At 41.7% G+C, this 20,000-nt stretch overlaps 1 long non-coding RNA gene across 1 annotated transcript in view; it reads left to right on the top strand.

The window, feature by feature from the left end:
• Window positions 1–20,000, top strand: part of LOC135089727 (uncharacterized) — a 68,411-nt gene that overhangs the window by 26,345 nt on the left and 22,066 nt on the right. The window contains exon 2 of the long non-coding RNA XR_010261615.1: window positions 13,281–15,100. This is a non-coding gene — a long non-coding RNA (uncharacterized LOC135089727). The remainder of the gene's footprint in view (window positions 1–13,280; window positions 15,101–20,000) is intronic.

Below are 20,000 nucleotides of genomic sequence, written 5' to 3'. Positions count from 1 at the left end.
GACGATCTACATAAGTGGGTGTTTAACTAACTTGCTCCTTATTCCAAGATTATGTTCCCTTCCATCTGGCTCCATTATATGCAGGAGGGACTGGCTGCCTCGCACGGCCCATAAATTTATAAAGAGGGATTCGAATGATCCATAAAATTCGACTGTACGTGATCTACATGCATTCCCGTCCACAGAGAGAGAGAGAGAGAGAGAGAGAGAGAGAGAGAGAGAGAGAGAGAGTGTACGACTGAAACTGAGAACCCCCTTGGTAGTATATATCCATTAGGGTGATGCTGCACACAAGATACATGGCAACATCGCCTCAAACGGTACACCTTGACTTGCCCAATTACACATAACAGTCATTAATTACTGTGTGAATCATTATAAAGCAACACGAACCAGCGGGAAGCAACATTCCAGTCACGTAGCGCGGGTGTTCGTCTTTATTACTCATCATGGTCTTTATTCACTAGATGTAAGAAGAGGGAACATAAGGAAATAATGACAAAATTTCACGTTTATTTAAGTTAATAGCAAAGAAAAAAAAAAAGAAAGAAATGGGTAACTTAACTTGTCTTGATACGCTTCCTATTCCTCCTCCTCTCTTCCTCCTCCTCCTCCTCCTTGTTGTTGTTGTTGTTGTTGTTGTTGTTGTTGTTGTCTATATTGTCATCCCCTTTCGCCCTTTTAATTTTCTCTCAGGTTTTCATATTTTCTTTCTCCCTTTTTTACCTTCTTTCCTATTTGGGCACGCCTCCTCCTCCTCCTCCTCCTCCTCCTCCTCCTCCTTCTCCTCCAGCTAAAACCAGCCCAGTCATCATTTTCTGCAGTGGGTGGATGTTGAGAAGAGAGAGAGAGAGAGAGAGAGAGAGAGAGAGAGAGAGAGAGAGAGAGAGAGAGAGAGAGAGAGAGAGAGACAGAGGACAACCTTTCTCCCTTTCTTTTCTTACCTTCGGTTCACGGAATCTTCTCTCTGTGTTTACCAGAGTTTACGATTAAAAAAGAAAAAGGAGAATGGGACTTGGCGATTGGTGGAGGAGGAGGAGGAGGAGGAGAAGGACGAAGAAAAGGAGGAGGAGGAGGAGGAGGAAAAAGGAAGATTGGAGGAGTGGCAAACATCGTGTCTTCACAAGCGGTGGAACGTTGGCCTCCTCCTCCTCCTCCTCCTCCTCCTCCTCCTCCTCCTCCTCCTCCTCCTCCTCTTCCTCCTCTTCCTCCTCCTCCTCGTCTTCCTTCTCTTCCTCCTCCTCCTCCTCCTCCTCCTCCTCCTCCTCCTCCTCCTCCTCCTCCACCTCCTCCTTCTCCTCCTCCTTCTCCTCCTTAATCTTTTTAATCCTAAACTCTGGTAAACACAGAGAGAAGATTCCGTGAAACTCAGCCGGATACATATATATAAGAGAGAGAGAGAGAGAGAGAGAGAGAGAGAGAGAGAGAGAGAGAGAGAGAGAGAGAGAGAGAGAGAGAGAGAGAGAGAGTTGAGAAACAAACAAACAGATTTCAAACTTTTATACCTTGCAACTGTAGAACAATAACCCGCACGCTGCCAGGAAACACGTAAAGTAAACACACACACACACACACACACACACACACACACACACACACACACACACACACACACACACACACACACACAAAGAAACAACAGTGAAAAGTAAGAATAAGTACTTTTAACATCATCTACTACTACTACTACTACTACTACTACTACTACTACTACTACTACTACTGCTACTAAGAAACTGCAATACAAAATGCAACACACAGTAAACAATGGAAGAAAATTAAGTCGGTACTGTATTTTAACGAAGGAGGAGGAGAAGGAGGAGGAGGAGGAGGAGGAGGAGGAGGAGGAGGAGGAGGAGGAGGAGGAGGAGGAGGAGGAAGAGGAAGAGGAAGAGGAAGAAGAAGAAGTAAATTGTGTTACCTCCAAGAAGACGTCAGAACATTGATAGTGAATGTGATTATGTTAAGTCCTCCTCCTCCTCCTCCTTCTTCTCCTCCTCCTCCTCCTCCTCCTCCTCCTCCTCCTCCTCCTTCTCCTTCTCCTCCTCCTCCACCTCCTCCCAATCCATCCATATGTTCTCTTATCTATATCTCCTTCAATCCTTGGGAGATAAGTGAAAGACGGCGCAAAGAGGAGGAGGAGGAGGAGGAGGAGGAGGAGGAGGAGGAGGGTTTGCAGCCAATGAGAGATCGATTAGCTATTCGGGCGAGTGGTTTTACACAGGAATCGAGATTGGTATGTCCCCGAATCTGTGGAGAGAGAGAGAGAGAGAGAGAGAGAGAGAGAGAGAGAGAGAGAGAGAGAGAGAGAGAGAGAGAGAGAGAGAGAGAGAGAGATTAATTCAAAACAGATAAAGGCTTCATAGCAGGCTATTATAGACAGATAAGCACTTACGCACACACACACACACACACACACACACACACACACACACACACACACACACACACACACACATCAATCCATCACCACCACTATTACCATCACCCACCACAACTACAACCACAACAACAACAACAACAACAACCACAACAACAACAACAACAACAACAACAGCAACAGTCAACTAACTTTAATTCATGTAATTTCCTTTTTAATCTGGAGCAACAAATGTTTCAGTTTCCGCCGGTAAAGTTTGTTTGTTTGTTTGTTTGTTTGTTGGTTGGTTCCTTTGTTGGTTTCCTCTATATCTGACTTTTTTCCTTTCTTTCTTTTTTTTGGGGGGTGGGGCTTTTGGCGGAAAATTCTCTCTCTCTCTCTCTCTCTCTCTCTCTCTCTCTCTCTCTCTCTCTCTCTCTCTCTCTCTCTCTCTCTCTCTCTCTCTCTCTCTCTCTCTCTCTCTCTCATCATAAATTGTCCTTGTAAAGAAACACCACACTCTTAGTTATCCTGGTGGTGGTGGTGGTGGTGGTGGTGGCGATGGTGGTGGTGGTGATGGTCGTGGTGGTGGTGGTGGTGGTGGTGGTGTTTTTTGCTTGTTTTTTTTGTTAAATCCTCATGTTATTTGTGTGTGTGTCTGTGTGTTGATTAGTTTTGCGCCTTTTGTTGTTGTTTTGTTGTGTTGAGGAGACGTGACGTGTGTGTGTGTGTGTGTGTGTGTGTGTGTGTGTGTGTGTGTGTGTGTGTGTGTGTGTGTGTGTGTGTGTGTGTGTTAAAGCAGAAGAATGCAAAGAGTAAGGCGAGTAAGTTGCACACACACACACACACACACACACACACACACACACACACACACACACACACACACCATTCTAAAAGCATTTATCTACTAACGCAATTAAACCAAAGGGTACGTGAGAGGAGGACAAAGAGAGAGAGAGAGAGAGAGAGAGAGAGAGAGAGAGAGAGAGAGAGAGAGAGAGAGAGAGAGAGAGAGAGAGAGAGAGAGAGAGAGAGAGAGGGCTTTGATCTACGGGGAAGAGAGAGAATATATGGGACGTTAGAGATTCAGGAAAGGGTTTTAGTTTAGAGAGAGAGAGAGAGAGAGAGAGAGAGAGAGAGAGAGAGAGAGAGAGAGAGAGAGAGAGAGAGAGAGAGAGAGAGAGAGAGAGAGAGACAGAGAGAGAGAGAAGGCCAGTGACGTAAGAGAAATATTTAAGATAACGTAAATAGGGAGGGAGATTTCCGTACACACACACACACACACACACACACACACACACACACACACACACACACACACACACACACACACACACACACACACACACACACACACACACATACCTCTTGTGACCTTGTGTGTGTGTGTGTGTGTGTGTGTGTGTGTGTGTGTGTGTGTGTGTGTGTGTGTGTGTGTGTGTGTGCGTGAGCGTGTGTTTGTGCGTGCGTGCGTGCGTGTGTAGATAGGTAGAAGTTCACATTTAATAGAACAGAATGAGTCAAGTTTTAATTAGCATATCTGAGAGAGAGAGAGAGAGAGAGAGAGAGAGAGAGAGAGAGAGAGAGAGAGAGAGAGAGAGAGAGAGAGAGAGAGAGAGAGAGATATTCTGCTCTTTACACCGTTTACGAAAAATATTACGACATAAATATCAGATTGTGAAAGTGAGAGAGAGAGAGAGAGAGAGAGAGAGAGAGAGAGAGAGAGAGAGAGAGAGAGAGAGAGAGAGAGAGAGAGAGAACGCTTAAAAAAAAACTCCCTCTAGGAATGAACAGCTGCTTGTGAAACGTCTTGCATTTGCTCCTCCTCCTTCTCCTCCTCCTCCTCCTCCTCCTCCTCCTCCTCCTCCTCCTTCTCCCCCTCTTTTTCCTCTTCCTGTTTTGCTTCATCCTCCGGCTGTTTTTTCGCCTTCTTCCTTCTCCTCCTCCTCCTCCTCCTCCTCCTCCTCCTCCTCCTCCTCCTCCTCCTCCTCCTCCTCCATAAACATACTTGCAGTTTATCTCGAGACTTTATTTTTTGAAAGTCAGCAAGATTTCTGTTTTCGTCCAGTAATAATCTCTCTCTCTCTCTCTCTCTCTCTCTCTCTCTCTCTCTCTCTCTCTCTCTCTCTCTCTCTCTCTCTCTCTCTCTCTCTCTCTCTCTCTCTCTCTCTCTCTCTCTCTCTCTCTCTCTCTCTCTCTCTCTCTCTCTCTCTCTCTCTCTCTCTCTCTCTCTCTCTCTCTCTCATGATTTAGCAGCCGTCGTGTTGGATTCAGTCACGGGAATCTAATTGTCTTACTCTTATTACCACGAGAGAGAGAGAGAGAGAGAGAGAGAGAGAGAGAGAGAGAGAGTTATAATAGCCATACACTGGACTCAATTAATCTGCTAATCGAATAATGTACGTGATGTTCGGTGAAATATAGAATAAATGAAGGAATTAATTGATAAGAATGATAAACGTCCGCACTGAAAAAGCAAGGCGAGTTTCATCATTAGAATATTCAATTAAATACTCATAGGATAAATTAATAGGCGTAACTTTATGGTTTATTCACACACTCATTATAGTTCCTCATATTTTTTTCCTCTATGCAATTATTTTACTGTAGTTTTATTTTCCTCTGACATTTTCGTCCTTTTTTTTTTTTTTTAGACCTTAATGTTACTGTTGCTTTGTTTTCTTTCCTTCAGGCTTTTCATTCCTTTCTTCCATACTTCATTTTTCACTGGAGTTCTTCTCTTTTCTTTATACATTTCATCATCTCATTTCATCATCATAAGTTTCATCATCATAATATTCATCAGTCAACTCAATACTCATTAATAATTGCAGCATTACAGTCTACCCACACACTCATATAACCCTAATTACTGTGATACTTAATAAAACATGGATTACAAAATACATAGATGAATGCTTTACTGGGAATCAACCTTAATATAATAAATATGTTAAGATGTACCTTATGTATCTCAGCTGGTGTACTGCAGAGAGAGAGAGAGAGAGAGAGAGAGACGTAATTCCAACAAGGTAGAGAAAGAAGATTTAGGTGGTTTGGTTTAGACACATCAAGAGAGAGGAAGAGCATATAGGGAGGAGGATGTTGGAGATGGGTCTAACCTGCAGGAGAGAGAGAAAAGGAGAGCTGAGAGAATGTGTATGGATGCAGTGCGAGAGTGAGAGAGTGATGGAAGTGGCTGAAGAAGGCGCAGAAGACTGACAGCGTTGGATAATATTGGTGAGGCGAACGAAGTAAGATCAAGAACAAGATCAAATCGAAAGAAAGAAGAGAAAAAAAAAAACGTATAATCACTAAGAAAAAAAAAATTAAGAAAACCAGCTAACTTTTCCCACTTCGTCCATTTTCCTTAAAGATTAGAGAAGGAAAACTTTAAAATCTAGACCTGAAATACCTTATTAAAGAATGCTGAGGTGCGGGAGAGAGTGAAAAGGTAATGAGAGGCGCAGGGAAGACCACTACAGGTAAGGCTACCATACTGGGTCAGGATTGAGGGAGGCTGCGAGAGAGAGATAAAGGGAGAGAGAGAGAGGAAAGAGGGAGAAGAAAGGAGATGAAGGTAGGAGTGTCTGGGTGTAAAAGATGAGAGTCAGGGAGGAGATAGAGATGATGAAGGTGATGAGGCGATGATAGGAGGGTAAGGATGACGATAGTGGAGAGAGAAGAAGGTAAAGAAAGGTGATGAAGGGAGGGAGATATGAGAAAGATGATAGAAATAAGATAATGATAGTAGGAGGATAAATAAGGAAGGTGAGAGAGGGAACAAGAGATACGGGGAAAGAGAGAGAAGGGTAAAGAAAGATGATAAGGGGGGAGACATAAGGAAGATGTTAGAAATTAAATAATGATAGGGGAAAGAGAAGATAAGGAGGGTGAGAGAGGGAAAGAAGGGAGTAAAAGATAATGACAGGGTAAGAGAAGGGCGAGGAAGATGTAAGAATTAAGATGAAAGTGGAGGATAGGACGAAGATAAAAGAGGGGAAGGAGGAAGGTAAGAGATCAGGAAGGTCAGAAAGAGCAAAAGAAAACTAAAAAAATAAATAAATAAGAGATAAGATGTAAATAAAAAAACTTAGATGAATAAAGGAAAATAAAAAAACGAAAGGAAGTAAGAGGAAGATAACAAAAAGATAAGAAGATAAAAGAGAAAACCAAGATCAAGATGCAGAAGAGAGAGAGAGAGAGAGAGAGAGAGAGAGAGAGAGAGAGAGAGAGAGAGAGAGAGAGAGAGAGAGAGAGAGAGAGAGAGAGAGAGAGAGAGAGAGAGGCATATGGGAGGTCAAGATACAGGGGGCATGGGTAGCGAGGGTTACCTGTTTAATTAATAACAAAAGGTGAGTGTAAGGTTAAGGGTGAGTAATTGTGAGAGCGTGGGTGTGAAGGGAGAGTAAGGGAGAGGAGGCGTGATGGATGGCTGGATGGTTATGAAAGGTGAAGCGATGGAGGGTGCAACGCTGGCAGAGGCTGAGAAAAGGTTGCATGGGGTGGAGAGAGAGAGAGAGAGAGAGGAGGAGGGAGAGGTGGTAAGGGAGAGGAAGTGTGTATCCCAGCAATGTTTAGATGTGCGTAATGGTGTCGAGGTGCTTTGTACACACACACACACACACACACACACACACACACACACACACACACACACACACACACACACACACACACACACACACACACACACACACACACACACACACACACACACACACACACACACACACACACACACACACACACAGAGATATTCATGTGCGTGTTTGCTCTCACGTTCACACGGCATAACATGTGAGCGAGCATGAACCGACGTGTGTGTGTGTGTGTGTGTGTGTGTGTGTGTGTGTGTGTGTGTAGGTAGTGTCTTCATATGTATGGATATTTTTGTAGGAAACATAAGGAGGTGAGAAAAAATGGGGACGAATTACGCTTCATATGAAAGGGAGAGAGAGAGAGAGAGAGAGAGAGAGAGAGAGAGAGAGAGAGAGAGAGAGAGAGAGAGAGAGAGAGAGAGAGAGAGAGAGAGCTTGTGTGTGTGTACATTAACCGGATACTAAAGGAAAGGAAAATCACATTCATTAACTTTCAATCCACACTTTTTATCATTTATGACGAGTGGAAAAAAGTGGAATCGTTTACACGACAGAGTTAATTAAGAATAAGTGGAGGGATAGAGGATTAAAAAGGCCAGGTGAGAGAAGTGGAGGCAGGTGGATATGCTTGAAGGGCGGAAATGAACACCTGGGGAAAGCCGGAAGAAGGTAAATTCAGGTAAACTCAGGTAAAGTAAACTGAGGTAATCATGGTCACCTGTAGTAGGGTCTGAGGTCAGTTTACCTGTTTACATACACACACAGGTACAGGCGGGGACATGTACAGTGGCAGGGTGTAGATCGATACTTGCTCTTGTTGTGACTCTTTGTTGCTCTTGAGTGTTCCTCTGTTACTTGGTCTTAGTTGTGTTTTATCTTACCTTATCTTACCTTATCCTGCATTGCCTAATTAATGTAAACTAACTTATCCGCATCTTTATCTTGCCTAACGTTATCTTATCTTACTTTACCTTTACTTAACTTAGCTTATCGGGCATAACTTTACCTAACCCAACTTAACCTAACCTAACCTAACCTAACTTAACTTAACCTAACCTAACCTAACCTAATCTAACCTAACTTAACCTAACTTAACCTAACCTAACCTAACCTAACCTAACCTAACCTAACTTAACCTAACCTAACCTAACTTAACCTAACCTAACCTAATCTAACCTAACTTAACCTAACCTAACCTAACCTAACCTAACCTAACCTTACATTAACCTAACCTAACTTTATCTTGCTTTACGTGGCAATATTGTCTTTATAAGCCTATGTACATCTCTCTCTCTCTCTCTCTCTCTCTCTCTCTCTCTCTCTCTCTCTCTCTCTCTCTCTCTCTCTCTCTCTCTCTCTCTCTCTCTCTCTCTCTCTCTCTCTCTCTCTCTCTCTCTCTCTCTCTCTCTCTCTCTCTCTCTCTCTCTCTCTCTCTCTCTGTCTGTCTGTCTGTCTGTCTGTCTGTCTGTCTGTCTGTCTGTCTGTCTGCCTGTCTGTCTACTATCCACCTACCTGCTTTATTGCCCTAAGGTTAATGAGATACTGGTGGTAAAGGTAGTGGTGGTAGTGGTGGTGGTGGTAGTGGTGGTGGTGGTGATGAGCCTTGAGTCTTAAAGTTATGGTGGTGATGTTTCTTCTGATGGTGGTGGGTGTGGGAGGAAAGTCTAAATTTATCTTGTTGTGAAGCTGGTGGTGATGAGGTGGTGGTGGTGATGGTGATGAGGGTAATCTCCCGCTTCCTAAACTGACCTTCAATTAACCTTTTCGCAAATAGCGCCACAAGAAGGTCATTAGTGGCGGCGGCGGTGGTGGTGGTGGTCGTGGTGTACAAGACAGACCGGCGATGTTCAGTGTAGAAGAGAAGGACAGTCGAGTGTCAGTAAAGAAAACGGGATTGTTATCTGGAAGGCTGTGTCGAGTTGATAGATGGAGGAATTGAGTTTGCAAAGTCTCTTCCACTTTTGCGTCACTGATGGAGATGGTGGAGATAATGGAGGTAGTGGAGATGACCTTGATATCCCGACTCGGTTAGGTTAGGTTACGTTAGGTTAGGTTAGGTTAGGTTACGTTAGGTTAGGTTAGGTTTAGGTTAGGTTACGTTAGGTTAGGTTAGGTTAAAATAGTGAGAGTAAAATGCTTCCTTTATAACCATCATTATTAAATAATGATGGTTATAAAGGAAGCATTTTACAAAAGTAAAGCTCTAAAGAAAAAACTAAATTTTAGTTTTTTCTTTAGAGCTTTACTTTTTGTAATATATAAAGAAGCCACATGACAGGAGGAAGAAGGAAGAAGGAAACGATAAACAAAGGAAAAAGCAGAAGCGAGAACTAAAAAAAGAGACACAAAATGAAAAAAAAACAACAAATAAGGGAAGATAATGAGGAAACGAGAAAAAAATAATCACCACGAGAGAAGAAGAAATGAGAAAAAGAAGAAACAGACAAGAGAAGAAAACAAGAAACAAGAGGAGAAAAGAAGAAGTGGAAACGTCAACAAAATACAAGAAAATAAGAAGCAAAAAGAAGAAAAGAAGAAAAGAAAACAAGCCAACAAGACACGAGAAGAAAGTAAGAAACAAAACAGAAGAAAAGAAAGAAACACGAGAGAGAGAGAGAGAGAAGAAGACAAGAAGAAACAAGGTGGAAGGAACAGGCGGAATGAAGACGTAACAATTAGGATACATAACACTGGGATTAAAAATATTAGAACAAAAGAACACTAGAGAAACTACAAGAAGGCAGTCCCTGTAAGAGTGTAAGAGAGAGATTAGAGGACGTTACTTCTCCCACTAAGAAACTACCTTGAGCCACCACCACCACCACCACTATCACCACCACCACTACCACCACCACAACCATCACCAGTTCAGGAGTGCCAACAGTTTTGCGTCAGTGCCATCAGTGCCAGGACTCAGTGCCCCGTTCCTGGAGGGGTGCCATAAGTGAGGTGCCTCTTTTTCCGTCAGTGCCACGGTATGGGAATCTGAATGCCAAGTTTTGTACGGTGCCTTGGATATCAGAGAGAGAGATAGATAGGTAGATAGATAGATAGATAGATAGATAGATAGATAGATAGATGGATAGAGAGAGAGAGAGAGAGAGAGAGAGAGAGAGAGAGAGAGAGAGAGAGAGAGAGAGAGAGAGAGAGAGAGAGAGACTATCCTTGTTCTTTTTCACATACAGACACACACACACACACACACACACACACACACACACACACACACACACACACACACACACACACACACACACACACACACGGACGGACGGACGGAAATGGAAGTAATACAATAGATTAAAGTAAATTAATAATAAAAGAAAAGAAGAAAGGAAGAAAGAAAAGACAAATCGAATCGTAATTGGGAAAAAGAAAATGCATTGAATTGTAGAAAGGAAAATCATCAAAGTTTTACGTGAGAGAGAGAGAGAGAGAGAGAGAGAGAGAGAGAGAGAGAGAGAGAGAGAGAGAGAGAGAGAGAGAGAGAGAGAGAGAGCATTGCCGCAGGTACACGCTACAGAGAGAGAGATAAAGAGGAGCAGAAATATACTGGGAGAGTGAGAGGAAGGGAGAGCAGAGAAAAGAACAGCATCTGCACCTACGCAATCTCCCCACTCACTTTCCTCTCTTTCTTTTTCCATCTCACATTAAACCTCTTACCACTTGACTTACCTTGCCTTGCCTCTCCTTCTCTCTTTTCCTCTTCTCCCTTTCTCTTTTTCTCACTCACTTGCCATCAATAGTCTAAGGTTACTGATAAATAAACAACGACAGAAGAATATTGATATAAAAAGTATATATCAGTTGAAAAGTGTGTTTTTCTGTGTCATTTTTTTTTAAGTGAAATATTATTATTTATGCTTCACTCCTAAGAACTCTAGATAATATTTTACATATGTACATTTTTTTCTAAGTAAAGAACGTATCACAATTATATCCCAGCTAAAGTCCAAACTTTGTACAAAAAAATGAACAAAAATTACGATTAAAAATTTTCCTCAAAGGATACAGATAATGTTGATATGAAATATATACATAATTAAAAATCTCTCTCTCTCTCTCTCTCTCTCTCTCTCTCTCTCTCTCTCTCTCTCTCTCTCTCTCTCTCTCTCTCTCTCTCTTTCGTATGGTACATCACTCATTCACGCATTCACTCACTCATCTTTCCAAACACTCCTTCCACACACACACACACACACACACACACACACACACACACACACACACACACACACACACACATACATACAGTTAATTAATTGACCACAAAGATATCAATTACACTGGCATACAGATGAACAGGAATTGCATTATCTTTGTCGTAATCATAATCTTTGCATTAGAATCCGGAAATTTCGTTGACGTTACTGAGAAGAGGCATCATAACACTCTCTCATTCTCTCTCTCTCTCTCTCTCTCTCTCTCTCTCTCTCTCTCTCTCTCTCTCTCTCTCTCTCTCTCTCTCTTAGATGGTGCTCTTTAAAACTAACTCCTCCATGCCATTCCCGTTTTCTGTTCCGTGAATATTGAAATTTTTCGAAGGCAAACTGAAATATTTAAATTCCCACAGCAGGTTTTAAGTACTGCGTCTTTTTAATCCTCTTTTTTTTTTTTTTTTTTTGCTTCCTCGATCTCTGCTGCCTCGTTTTCCTCCACTCCAGAGGGAAAAAAGTGGAGGGGCAAGGAAAGAAGTGTCCACAGTTAGGTGTAAACAAAAGATAGTGGTGTTTGTTTTGTGTTTGTTCTGTGTTTGGGTTATTAAGAATGGAGGTGAGGATATGGTGTGTGTGTGTGTGTGTGTGTGTGTGTGTATGGATGGTTTGTTGGTTTTGTATAGTTCTCTCTCTCTCTCTCTCTCTCTCTCTCTCTCTCTCTCTCTCTCTCTCTCTCTCTCTCTCTCTCTCTCTTCACTCTCTCTCATAAGTGTTTGTTCCTTCCAACGTGCCTTTCCTTCCTCCTTTCTCTTTCTCCCTCTTCTTCTCTTCTGTTTTCCCTTCTTCCCTTCTTTCCTTCCTTCCCTTCCTCCTTTACTTCCTGCTCAAAAGACAGAGAGAGAGAGAGAGAGAGAGAGAGAGAGAGAGAGAGAGAGAGAGAGAGAGAGAGAGAGAGACAGAGAGAGAGAGAAATAAAACATCTATCACCACCACCACTACCATCACCACCACCACCACCACCACCACCACCACCACCACCACCACCACCACCAGCATGGCTTACCTTTCTCATTATATTCACACAGGTAAGGCTGGTAATGTCATCTCTCCCTCTCTCTCTTTCATCACGGTCTCCCTCTCTTTAATTCATCTTCCGGTTCTCAGTTTCTATTCAGGGTCTGGAATTGAATAAACTAAATGGCCTGCCTCATTATTCTTGCTTGCACTTTTGGTCTAATTCAATGCGCGTTCGTCCGCCATCTTGAGTGTTAGTGGTTATCTCCCCTTTTCTTGTTATTTGTTTTGGTTCACTTTGTTGTTGATTGTGTTGTTATTTGTTTGAATTGTTGTTGTTTTTGTTGTTGTTGTTGTTGTTGTTTTATTGTTATCGATTTTTGGTTCTATTTGTTTTTATTCCGTTTATTGGTTGTTCATTTTATTATTGTTATTATTATTCATATTGATGGTTTTTGTTTCTTTGTTTTTTTTTATTCATTTTTCTATCATTTGTTTTGCTTTCTCCCGCTTTTTCTACTTAATTGTTTATTTTCTTCTTTTTCCTTCTTTTTTTATTTATTATGCTTTTATTTATTTATTTTTTTATTCATTGTTACGTTTATCTTTCTTTCTTTCATCCCATTTATCCTCTCTTATTTCTTCATATTTTTTTTAAACTTTTCATCTCGTTTTTCTCTTTTCTCCACATTTTCAGTTTCTCCTTTATTTATTTATTTTTTTAATTTGCTTGTTCATTTTTACGTTTATTTAATTATTTTGTTTATTTATTTATTTATTTATTATGTATTTATTTTATTCATTTTCCTTTCTTTCTTTCTTTACTGTTGCTTTGTTCTCTTATTCATCCCGAATTTAAGTGATCGATTAAATTTTGATGTTTTATCCATTACGTTTCCGTATCACCTTTTTCCCTTTAAGTTATTTATTTATCTATTTTTTTATTTAATGGTCTATTTATTTTTTTTATAGAGTTTTCACGCTTTACAGATATTTTTTTCCATTTACTCTCTCTCTCTCTCTCTCTCTCTCTCTCTCTCTCTCTCTCTCTCTCTCTCTCTCTCTCTCTCTCTCTCTCTCTCTCTCTCTCTCTCTTTATCTTTTCCCAAGCGTCTCTCTAATACTCTCCTTTTCCCTCTTCTTCAGGTGGAAGCGAGGAGAGCCGACAGGTGTAATGGGTCTCGCGTACCTGGCCGACTGTACCCACCTGCACCCACCTTCCTGACGCCTATCTGTGTGTACGTGTGCGTGTACCTGTAAAAGTAGACATAGTGTTTTTTTCGACTGTACGTAAATTTGGAAATACCTCTTTGGTTACGTACATAAGGGAAGTGTGAGTGTGTACGTACGTGCGTGTGTATATTGGTAACTTACTCAGGTGTATTCACTGGTAACTGGAGTGAATAAGGGTGTGGTTCATTGTGTCACGCTTCACTGCCTCACTGCCTCACTTCATTGCTTCGGAAAAAGGACTGAATGAAGCTTGAATCCCGGAAAAGATTGAGGTTTTTACAGAGACGGAAAAATATAGAGGGGAAAAACACGAATATTGAGGAAAAATTCGAATCTACAGGGAAGAAACGAATACACAAGGAAAAACAAATTTAGAGCGGGGAAAAACGAACAGAGGGGAAAAAACGTGTACATTCCCTTTAACTTCGTGGGGGAAAGTTGTTGGTGTTATGGTGTTACTTCAGTGACGTCTAGAATGGAATGCCTGGCGCCTGGTTGGAATATGAATCATGGAGAGCTGCTGTCACGCTCCCTGGAATGACTCACTGGAATATCTGGCTGGAATGTCTCAGTTGGAGGTGGAATGAATCAATAATTTCCTGGAACCAATCAGTAGCTGGAAGTACTCTTTACACTCGCTGGAATGAGTGAATGAATGTTTTGTATGAGTAATCAACTAGCTGGAATGTCTTGATAATTAACTGGAATTAACTTTAACCTGCTGGAATGTGTTGAAAATAACTGGAATTAACTTTAACCTGCTGGAATGTGTTGAAAATAACTGGAATTAACTTTAACCTGCTGGAATGTGTTGAAAATAACTGGAATTAACTAATAATAACCTTTCGAAATGTGTAGACAAGTAAGTGAAATGATTATATAACTCACACGAAAAGTCCAAACAAAGAACCGGAATGAATTGAACTTATCAACTTTGGAAATATGAATCCGAAGCATTGAACAATCTCATATGAACAAGTGTAATGAACCAGACAGAAACACCGGAATGAACCACTGGAACCAACACAATAATACCCCCAACGACCCAGTAACGTGCCTCAGCCGACCAGACGACCCCCAGGAACGGCTCAACCAAACCGCAGGTCACTGGAATGAAGGAAGAGGACAAGGGCGTGAAGGAAGTGCCATGACTGAGACTGGAAACTCCTTCAGCTCACGCTCCACCAAAGGATAAGTCACCGGAAACCTCTTAAGTCACAAAGAAAAGATCCTTTAACTCCGGAATCCTTTTACCCTCGCCTCCTGTTGCTGACCCATCCAATTCTTCCAGTCCTTCACTTATTATCCTACGCATCCTGCACTGAAGATCTCACGCATCCTACAATCCTGCATCACGCATCCTGCACGTCGCACACTCAAAGTTCATCCCATCCTTCAAATCCTTAACCTTAAAATCCTTCAAAATCCTACGTATCCTACACTCAAGATCCCAAGCATCCTATAATCGACATCCTACAACTATCCTTCAAATCTAAACTATCCTTCAAGTCCTTACGTCTGCATCATACACAGAAGATAACAAGTATCCTTTACTCGACATCCTACAATCTACACACAAGATGGCGTCTCCAGGCTCTTCCGTGGCGCCCCTGGAGAGTGCAGGATGGAGGAGGCGTCGCCAAGCCTACGCCAAGTCCTGCAGCACTCCGACGACTCGAACCTTGCGCCTTCTCGCCGACTACATCCAAGGGCGCCTCCCACACAGTCTCTCCGTGAGTATCCTTCGAGTCCTTGACCTTGTGACCTTGTGACCTTGTTTATGTGGATGTCCAGGATGTTTTTTTTTTTTTCGTCCTTTTTCTGATTTTTTTTTTATTTTTATTTATTTATTTATTTATTTTTTTGAGAGAGAGGAAGAAAATTGGGTTTGTGGTATTTGCATAGTGCTGTCTTGTTTTGTTTCCTGTGTACTCTCTCTCTCTCTCTCTCTCTCTCTCTCTCTCTCTCTCTCTCTCTCTCTCTCTCTCTCTCTCTCTCTCTCTGTTTTGTAACCTCCGAGTTTAGTTGTTTTTCCTTCCACCAAGTTCTTAACCGTATTTATCCCCATTAAAGCCTCTTTACCTCACTTTTTTTCCCCTCATAATTGTTTCCCCTCGCAATTGTTTCCCTCACACGCCTTTTTCCCCTCTGGCCTGTTTTCCTTCGTGTCTGTTTTTCCATTTTACTCCTGGCTCTTCCTCTTCCTGCGGTTTCTTCGGAAGTTATGGCAAGAGAGAGAGAGAGAGAGAGAGAGAGAGAGAGAGAGAGAGAGAGAGAGAGAGAGAGAGAGAGAGAGCGCCGGTGTCTCCATATCTAGTGACATAAAGAATCCATATGCATGCAGGTGATGAGAGAGAGAGAGAGAGAGAGAGAGAGAGAGAGAGAGAGAGAGAGAGAGAGAGAGAGAGAGAGAGAGAGAGAGAGAGAGAGAGAGAGAGAGAGAGAGAGAGAGAGAGAGAGAGTGAAAGCAAGATCAATGGGAATTCCCTCCTGATGGAAAGATAAGTTATTCTTCCAAATTCCAATAAGTCCGATGAAATAAATTCTTTGGCATTTATTGACGTTGGAAGCTTTACCTGGATAGCATCCGCCCCTCACCTTTATGGCCCGGACAGGTGAAGCCTCCGCCGCCTCATTAGGTATTGTGCACCTGTCCCGACTTCATTAGGGGACTCACCTGGGTGGCTGGTGGTGGTGGTGGTGGTGGTGGTGGTCATGGTAGTGGTGGTGGTTGTAGCATTAATATTAGTTTAAGTTGTACTGTGTCGATTCACGTGCTGACTTTACTGAGTACTGATTCCGTGTTGGTTTTATGCTGAGTTGTGGTGAGTGCGCGGACTTATTTCTGATTTGTGCTGATCTGTGTGCTGGTCTTTGTGCTGATCTAAGCTAAATTGTCCTGCTTTATTGTAATTTGTGGTGGGTTTATGTTGATTCATTCTGGCTATACTGATATTTCCTGACTTTATGCTGACTCAGTGCTGAATCGGTGCTAATTTCATGCTGACTTTATGCTGAATCGAGTGCTGACTATATTAACCTTTTGCTAAATATTCTAAACTGATGATGACTGTGCTGCTGACGTAATGCTGACTAGGTACTGACCAGGTGCTGACTTGGAGCTGACTCTCCTGGGGCTCTCATCTTCCAGCTGATCACCTCGTCAGAAGTTGCCGCGCGGAGTTATCAGACTCATATCTTTTTTCCTCTTCCTCTTCCTCCTCTTCCTTCAATTAAGTGTCCTTCCTCTTATCATTACCTCATCAATCATCCACGTTCATTTTGTCTCGTCTTTATCACTTGCCATGAAGAGAGAAAGAGAGAGAGAGAGAGAGAGAGAGAGAGAGAGAGAGAGAGAGAGAGAGAGAGAGAGAGAGAGAGAGAGAGAGAGACGAAAGACTTAATTCATTACTCCTGAGAACAATTTTTTTACTCCATGATAAAAGTTAACCAACATAATTTTCCTCCAGCATTTTTTTTTCTCTCTCTCTCTCTCTCTCTCTTCACTTCATTATCAAGTCAAGATTACGTGTTGCTGGTTATGGACTTGGAAAAATATGGTTATCCGTATTCCATTCCCATTTTTCTTTACCTGCCTAGAATTTCCAGGGGGGTTAAAATATTCGATAACTTTATAAATTCTTGTGTCTTTTTCCCTTCTTCACTTAACTCAGGTGTGAATAAAATTAAGGTGTTGTGAATTTTACTTTGAATATTTACTTTATTTATTTATTTATCTTTTTTGTCTGTCTTTCTTCCCTTGTTCGTGTTTATTCCACAATTTATTTCTCAAAGCACTCCTTTTCCTCTTCGTCTGTGTCTTTCTTTTTCCTGTTTTTCTTCATGTTTTTTTCCATCTTTCATCTTTCCCATGGCCACTTGTTTTCCCCTTCCTTCCTATTTCCTCCTAATTGCATTTTTTTCTGTTTCCACTTTCACCTCCTTCTTTTACTTCTCCCTCCTTCATCTCCGTCTTCTTTTTTTCTTCTTCTCCCCCTTCCCCTTCTCTTCTTGTTCTCATTAATTTTTTCTTCACCTTCCTCTCTTCCCTCCTCCTCGTCTAACTTCTCCGTTTTTTCTCCTCCTCCTCCTCCTCCTCCTCCTCCTTTTGTCTCTCAAGCAATTATTTATCTTATTATTCTTTTGTTTCATCAATGTTTCCTTCGAGTAAATACCTTAATAGTAATAATAATAATAATAATAATAATAATAATAATAATAATAATAATAATAATAATAATAATAATACGCTTTCCATTATTGTTTTTTCCACGGTAATCTCGTTTCGTGCGCGTCATAAAATAATAAAAAACAAACAATTAGTAATAAGTGACTCTATTTATTTATTTATATATATTTTTTTATGTCCATGGGTTGTCCTAGTTTCCGGGGAAAAAAAGGGAGGAAAAAAAAGAAGAGAATTGCTTGTGATATTTATCCAATTGTTTTCCTTACTGATTTTTTTTTCTAATTTATACATGTTTTGTTGTTTGTTGTTGTTGTTGTTGTTGTTGTTGTTGTTGTTGTTGTTGTTGTTGTTGTTGTTGTTGTTGTTGTTGTTGTTGTTGTTGTTGTTGTTGTTGTTGTTGTTGTTTATCATCATCAGTATCATTTCTTCTTCTTCTTCTTCTTCTTCTTCTTCTTCTTCTTCTTCTTCTTCCTCCTCCTCCACATTATTACTATCATCATCATCATCATCATCATCATCATCATCATCATCATCATCATCATCATCACCTTCTTCTTCTTCTTCTTCTTCTCCTCCTCCTCCACTTCATTCTTTCCTTCAACCACAGCGTTTTTGCCTCCCTCTATTATCTTCTTTCTATTTCTCCTCTCCTCTTCCTCCTCTTCTCCTTTTCTCCTCTTCTCATTCAACCAAAGATGGACTTTTCTTTTTTCCTTTCTTTTTTTCCTTTTCGTTTCCCTTTCAGTGTCAAGAGAACGGTATAGGAAAGGAGAATGAGAAGGAGATAGAGAGTGAAGGAGTGAAGGAGGAGGTAGATAAAGAAAGAGAAGAGAGGGAGACGTGGAGAAGAGAATCGTTGGAAGGAATTGCGGATAGGTGATAAAGGAGATGGAGGAGGAGGAGGAGGAGGAGGAGGAGGAGGAGGAGGAGGAGGAGGTGGTGGAGTTACATAGGGAAACGGAACGAGAAGATAAGGAGGATGTAAATAAAGGAAGATTTATAAATGGAGGGAAAAGGAAGAAGAAAGATAAGATAAAAAGGAAAATGAGGACAAAAGATGAATGGATAAGAAGGGAAGGAAAGACAGATTAAAAACCGGGTGACTAATGATAGGGGAGAGAGAGAGAGAGAGAGAGAGAGAGAGAGAGAGAGAGAGAGAGAGAGAGAGAGAGAGAGAGAGAGAGAGAGAGAGAGAGAGAGAGAGTTTTATTCCTCTCTTGAACGTCTCACGATAAGGAAAAAAAATTGCCAACTTGTAGCTCGATTTCGTCTCTCTCTCTCTCTCTCTCTCTCTCTCTCTCTCTCTCTCTCTCTCTCTCTCTCTGGAGAATATTCGTTTTCTTGCTTTTTTTTTTTTGAAGCTGAAGTTTCTGCATCCCCACCCTCCTCCTCCTCCTCCTCCTCCTCCTCCTCCGTGTAACCTCTTCCAATGCATTCAAATTACTCACCTTCTGCTTATAAATGTGTCAAGGCTGGAGGGAGAGAAGGATGGCGTTGCCAAAGAAGGAGGAGAAGGAGGAGGAGGAAGAGGAGGAGGAGGAGGTAATGGTGATGGGAGAGGCAGTGAAGACGAAGGACAAACAGTGATAAATAACAACCAATAACAACTATGTATGTAAGAAGAGGAGGAGGAGGAAGAGGAGGAAGAGGAAGAGGAGGAGGAGGAGGAGGAGGAGGAGGAGGAGGAGGAGGAGGAGGAGGAGGAGGAGGAGATGAAACTAGGTCGCCCTCACATCAGCATGACATTTAAAGGAGGAGGAGGAGGAGGAGGAGGAGGAGGAGGAGGAGGAGGAGAAATAGTAGTAGTAGTAGTAGTAGTAGCAGTAGTAGTAGTAGTAGTAGTAGTAGTAGTAGTAGTAGGAGGAGGAGGAGGAGGAGGAAGAGGAGGTGTTGCTTCTCCCTCTAGTCTCCTTTTCATCTTCCTTTGTTCTCCCTCGGCGCTCATCTCTCTCTCTCTCTCTCTCTCTCTCTCTCTCTCTCTCTCTCTCTCTCTCTCTCTCTCTCTCTCTCTCTCTCTCTCCTTATCTCCGTCTTTTATCTTAATCTTGCGAGAAGTTGAGACAGATAAGAGTAAATGGGAACTAAAAGATGAATAAGAGAAAATACGAATAAAGGAGAGGAGAAATGATGATAAAAGAGGAAATATGCATAAAGGAACAAGAACTAAGACGGAAACATGAGATAAAGGATTATGAACATTGGGAAGCATGAATTTTGAATAAAAGAGGGGCATATTGAGAGGTGGATTAAAGGGATGGGAGGAGGTTAAAGTAAAGGAGAGGAGGAGGAGGAGGAGGAGGAGGAGGAGGAGGAGGAGGTGGTGAAAAAGAAGAAAAAGAAGAAGAAGAAAAGAACAAGAAAAAGAAGATGCGGAGGAAAAGGAGGAAGAAGAAGAAGTAGATGAAGATCAGGAGGATGGAGAGGGGTAAGAGAAAGAAGAAAAC

The sequence above is a fragment of the Scylla paramamosain genome, chromosome 33 (genome assembly GCF_035594125.1).
Source record: "Scylla paramamosain isolate STU-SP2022 chromosome 33, ASM3559412v1, whole genome shotgun sequence".
Taxonomy (NCBI): domain Eukaryota; kingdom Metazoa; phylum Arthropoda; class Malacostraca; order Decapoda; family Portunidae; genus Scylla; species Scylla paramamosain.
This window is presented reverse-complemented; position numbering and strand designations above follow the sequence as displayed.